The sequence below is a fragment of the Salmo salar genome, chromosome 06 (assembly GCF_965601325.2).
Source record: "Salmo salar chromosome 06, fSalSal1, whole genome shotgun sequence".
In the NCBI taxonomy this organism is placed as follows: Eukaryota; Metazoa; Chordata; class Actinopteri; order Salmoniformes; family Salmonidae; genus Salmo; species Salmo salar.
The window spans coordinates 23,149,904-23,156,441 of record NC_138296.1 but is presented as its reverse complement, the minus strand read 5'-3'; positions in this window follow the sequence as shown (position 1 = coordinate 23,156,441).

Here is a 6,538-nt window from a genome sequence, read left to right as displayed (position 1 = left end):
GATTACACATGGTGGTATTTTGCCTAACAGATGTGGGAGTTTATCAATGCTGGATTTGTTTTCAAATTCCTTGTGGGTCTGTGCAATCTGGGGGAAGTATGTGTCTCTAATGTGGTCATACATTTGGCAGGAGGTCAGGAAGTGCAGCTCAGTTTCCACCTCATTCTGTGGACAGTGGAGACATATCCTGTCTTCTCTTGTGAGCCAGGTCTGCCTATGGCAACGTCTCTCAATAGCAAGGCTATGCTCACTTAGCCTGTACATAGTCAATGATTTTCTTAATTTGGGGTCAGTCACAGTGGTCAGATATTTTGCCACTGTGTAGTCACTGCTCAGGGCCAAGTAGCATTCCAATTTGTTTGGCTGATTCTTTCCAGTGTGTCATTTAGTTATCTTTTTGCTTTCTCATAGTTTGGTTGGGTCTGTTTGTGTTTGTGAACAGAGCCCCAGAACCAGCTGGCTGAGGGGACTCTTCTCTAGGTTCATCTCTCTGTAGGTGAGGGCTTTGTGGTGGAATGTGTGGACATTGCTTCCTTTTAGGAGGTTGTAGAATTGAACATCTCTTTTCTGGATGTTGATAACTAGTGGGTGTAGTCCTCATTCTGCTCTGTATACATTGTTTGGGGTTTTGCGTTGAACACAAAGTATATTTTGTCAGAATTCTGCATGCGGATTCTCAATTGGGTGTTTGTCCCATTTCGTTAATTCTTGGTTGGTGAGTGGACCTCAGACCTGACAACCATAGAGGGCAATTGTTTTTATAACTGATTTAAGTATTTTAGGATGTCAAGTTTTATGTTCCTTTTAATGGCATAGAAGGCCCTCCTTGATTTGTCTTTTAGATCGTTCACAGCCTTGTGGAAGTTACCTGTGGTGTTGATTTTTAGGCCGAGGTAGGTATAATTCTTTGTGTGCTCGAGGGCAATAATCTCTCTCTCTCTCTCTGTCTCTCTCTCTCTCTCTCTGTGTCTCTCTCTCTCTGTCTCTCATATTACCACACTAGGCTCATACATACTGAGAATGCATCATCTAATGGGCAATTACTTTGATTCCCACCATTAGTTCATTTTAGAACAGTGCATCCACTTACCTGAGTATCAGCTTTTGTCAAACCCGTGGGTCTGGAAAGATGATTCTCTTCTTCAATAGTGTGCAGCAAATTCTTCTAGATGAAAAATCGAAATTAGTATGACATCCTGGCATTTAAAGCATACTCAATTGTAAAAAATGTGCATACCGAAAATGCCTACTATTTAGAACACGGGTATTCGGACACGGCCAGAGCGAGGGAGAGGGAGGGAGGGAGAGAGAGAGAGAGAGAGAGAGAGAGAAAGGGAAAGAGAGAGACAGGAAGAGATAGGAAGAGAGAAATGTACAGTCACTCTAACCTATAATAGTCCTTAGTAAGTGGTGACACGTAGCTATAGTGGTCCCTTGACCAGTGCTTCACACTGCCGCAGCCTGGAGGCTGCCCCGGGGCACTGGGCAATCTCATGGTGGTTAGCGGCCCATCTCAGGGCTACAGGAGACTGGTGGGGGCAGTTGGGGATGGTGGATTGAGATGTAAGGAAAAGGGGGATTTGAAGACTTGGAATGGAGAGAATAGGGCAGTGAGGAGGAGAAGAGGAGAGGGAAGGAAAGTACAGGAAGAGGTAGGCATATGTCTAAAAGAAGGTATAAGGTAGTGAGAAGGAGGGGAAGAGAGGAGAGGGGTGGTGGCAGTTTACCTCCTGGGTAAAGCAGGGCAATAGAGGTGGACTCTTAGACATATCAGTTCATTCGTCAGAGTGACAGCTATAAGGTGACTAGTCGGCCATCTTGAGTCAGATTGTCTCAGGAGACATCGTTCCCACTTCCCAGGAAATCACTATCAAATAACTTCACCTCCCCTTTCCTCTCTCTCTCTCTCCCTCCCTCAGCCCTCTTTCATCCCCCTTTCCTCCCTCTCGCTCTCTCCCTCCCTCAGCCCTCTTTCATCCCCCTTTCCTCCCTCCCTCTCTCCCTTCCTCAGCCCTCTTCATCCCCCTTTCTTCCCTCTCTCTCGCCCCTAGTGTAATATGTCTTTAAGCCCCACGCCACAATGCAATATCTTTCTTTCTTTCTTTCTTTCTTTCTCTTTCTTTCTTTCTTTCTTTCTTTCTTTCTTTCTTTCTTTCTTTCTTTCTTTCTCTTCTTTCTTTCTTTCTCGTCTGTCTGTCTGTCTCTTTCTCTCACTCTCCCTCTCTGACCCATTTCAGTTGAAGGCATTCAGTTGTACAACTGACTAGGTAGCCCCCCTTCTCTCTCTCTCTCTCTCTCTCTCAATTCAATTTAAGGGGCTTTATTGGCATGGGAAATATATGTTTACATTGCCAAAGCAAGTGAAATAGAAAATAAACAAAAGTGAAATAAACAATAAAAATGTACCTTAAACATTACACTCACAAAAGTTCCAAAATAATACAGATATTTCAAATGTCATATTATGTCTATATACAGTGTTGTAATGATGTGCAAAATTTGACATTTGAAATATCTTTATTATTTTGGAACTTTTGTAAGTGTAATGTTTAAGGTACATTTTTATTGTTTATTTCACTTTTGTTTATTTTCTATTTCACTATTTAATAGTTAAAGTACAAAAGGGAAAATAAATAAACATAAATATAGGTTGTATTTACAATGGTGTTTGTTCTTCACTTATTGCTCTTTTCTTGTGGCAACAGGTCAACAGGTTGCTGCTGTGATTGCACACTGTTGTATTGTTATTGCATTGCATTGTTATTTGGCTGCGTTTACACAGGCAGCCCAAATCTGATCTTTTTTTTTCACAAACTGGTCTTTTGTCCAATCACATCAGATCTTTTCACATCAGATCTTTTCAGAGCTGATCTGATTGGTCAAAAGACCAATGTCACAAGCGTCGTTGTAGGGAGCGGACCAAACTGCAGTAGGTATGTGAATGCTCATCTTCCTTTTACTGAAGAAAACCAAACAAAACACTTACACAAAAACAAACGACGAAAACAGTCCTGTAAGGTGCTCAGACTATACACGGAAACAACCACCCACAAACACAAGACAAAATAAACCCACTTACATATGGCCTCCAATTAGAAGCAACAACAACCTCTAATTGGAGGTCGTTCCCAAAACTAACATAGATATAGAAAAACTAGAAAACCCACATAGAAATAAAAAACATAGAACATAAACCAAAACCCCCGAAACACACTAAACAAACACCTCCTGCCACGCCCTGACCACACTACAATAACAAACAACCCCTTTTACTGGTCAGGACGTGACAACCAATTAGTGAAAAAAGTACCAGAATTGGGCTGCCTGTCTAAATGCATCCTTACTTTCTCTCTCTCTTTTCTCTCTGTTTCCTATATACGCTGAGTGCACAAAACATTCGGAACACATTCCTAATATTGAGTTGCACCCCCTTTCACCCTCAGAACAGCGTTCAATTCATCGGGGCATAGACTCCACAATGTGTCGAAAGCATTCCACAGGGATGCTGGCCCTTGTTGACGCCAATGCTTCCCAAAGTTCTGTCAGGTTGGCTGAATGTCCTTTGGGTGGTGGACCATTCTTGATACACACGGGAAACTGTTGAGCGTGAAAAACTCAGCAATGTTGCAGTTCTTGAGATACTCAAACCGGTGCACCTGGCATCTACTACCATACCCCGTTCAAAGACACTACAATATTTTTTATTGTCCATTCAACCTCTGAATGGCACACATATACAATCCAAGTCTCACTTAGAAATCCTTCTTTAACCTGGCCAGTCATGGAAAGAGCAGGTGTTCCTAATGTTTTGTACACTTAGTGTAGTTTTCCATATAATAAAAATAACCCAAGGGCATACTAAACAATAACACAAGGCAATGCTAAAACACAGGAAAATACAAAAACACTTCCCAGTAGCATAGGCAGGAAGTTGAGGGATGAGTCAAATATATAAACCGGTTTCTCATGGTACTGTTCCTGCCAAATCCAGATATATGAACATAATTAGTACAACTTTGGCCACATGGGATTGATAGATAGGCAATACTTAAACAAGTAATGGAGGGTACAGGTCAGTGTTTCCCAATCCCAGTCCTCTGAGAGAAGAAGAGGGAGAAGGGGAAGGAACAAAGGAGGAGCGAGGAGTTGGAAAAAACATGTTTTGTTTTGGAGTTCCTTGAAATTGCTGTTGTTTTGTGTTAAAGTAAAATGTTTGAAAGGAAGGATAATCTCACATTTATATGCTATGGAGTTCCCTTGACATTTCTGTTGTTTGTGTTTTGCATTGTGTGCGTTTTGTGTTTCTGTTGTAGATTTTCTGTTGTTGTTGGTGACTGTCATACATTTAAATTATAGAAGTAAAATCTTTGAAAAGAAGGATAATCACATTCATGTGCTATGCCAATAAAAATGCAGTCTGAGTGCCAGTCTGTTTGTGCTATCATGCCAACTCATTGTCACTCAATGGCTGCATTTACACAGGCAGCCCAATTCTGATCTCTTTTCCACTAATTGGTGTTTTGACCAGTCACATCAAATCTTTTCACTTCAGATCTTTTTCAGATCTGATCTTATTGGTCAAAAGACCAGTTAGTGGAAAAGAGATCAGAATTGGGCTGCCTGTGTAAATGCAGCCATTGAGTGACAATAAGATCAGAATTGGGAGGCCTACATGAAAGCAGCCATTAAGTCACATATATAAACCAGTTTTTCATGGTACTCTTCCTAACATTTCCATTGTCGGTTCACCACAGGGGTTCGAAGTAAATCCAGACATATGAACATAATCAGTAAAACTTTGGCCACAAGGGGCCACAAGCATAAATCAACTGATAGGGGCTAGTCAGTGTTTCCCAATCCTGGTCCTGGCCATGAGGACCATAAGGGGTGAATAATTTTGTTTTTACCATAGCACTAACACATTGAAACAAGTAATCAACTCATCATAAAGCCTTTTATCATGTCATAAAAGGCTGTGTTGGTGATAGGGCAAAAACTAAAATGTGCACCGCATTGGTTCCCCGGGACCAGAGTTTGTAATTTGAGAAACAACTGGTGCATGTGCTTTATAAGGATTTCAACTTGTGTGACTTGATGTGTGATGTGACTTGTCTAGGCCCAACTGCAGCAGAGACAGTAGTGGTTATACCAAGATGGATAATCTGTGGTTGTGGTTATTTCCCCTGGAAGGACTGGATACTGTATGTCTTCCAGGGGAAACTTGATAGGTTTCTGTGCATCTGGATCCCCGTGGTTCAGTATAGGGGAAAGGATGCAGTGTTGAGAGGGGTTGGCTAGCCCGTAAGAGAAGAAGACGAGGGACAAGGGAAGGAAAGGAAGAAAGAGTGATGAGTTGGAACATAGTGACAATGCTGGATTATTCTTCTTCTTCTTTTTCTAGTAGGTTTTTGGAGTTCCTTGACATTGTTGCTGTTGTGTTGTGTTGTACATTGTGTTTGTGTTGTATGTTTTCTGTTGTTGTTGGTGACTGTCACGTGTTTAAATTATAAAAGTAAAATGTTTGAAAGGAAGGATAATCTCACATTCATGTGTAAAAAAGTCATACAAATTTAGCATGAGTGTCAATCTGTTTGTGTTGTCATGCCAACTCCTTATCGCTCATTATCATGCCAAACATGTTTGGCTTGACCAGGCTAATGCCCACATTCCACCCTGACAATGATCTCTACTACGGCCACAAGGGTGTGACAGAGGGCCATAATCAATCATCTAATGGGGTGGATATTTTAGCTTTTGCCCTAGAACTAACACATTTTATTAACTTGATTCAACTCATCATCAAGCCTTTGATTATTTCAATCAGGTGTGTTGGTGATAGGGAAAAAATTATAATTTTGGGTTCCTAGGAAAAGGAAATGTAATTTGGGAAACAATTATGTATTTATTTAACTAGGCAAGTCAGTTAAGAACAAATACTTATTTACAATGACAGCCTAGGAACAGTGGGTTAACTGCATTGTTCAGGGGTAGAACAACAGATTTTTCCCTTGTTAGCTCGGGGATTCGGTGTAGCAACCTTCCGCTTACTAGTCCAATGCTCTAACCACTAGGCTACCTGCCACCCCGTGTATGTGCTTAAAGGGTATTCAAACATGTTTGGCTTGACAAGCACACAAACATAACTGGGACCAGGCTAATAAAAATGACTGGAATACATGTCCATGCAATATTGTATGTCTCAAACAAGATGAAAAGACCCCATGCTGGTAGAAGAATCAATTTTCTATGATCATAGTTCATTAGTGTCTGACACCCAAACCATACAACCATTCATCTGTCCACATAAAACAACATGAAAGCATTCCTTGCCAGAAATCACAGCCGTGGGTTTATCCTATGGGGAGAGAGTCTCAAATAATGAACTCTGTATTAGGAATATAGCCAATATAGTGATATAAACATCTTCCCTCTCAAATTAATGTCTTGAACCATACATCAATCCAAGTGTAGAATCTTTTTTTTATTTTTATAGTATCCTGGATAGTCCTAGCCTAATAAAAAACATATCCTTTTTAAC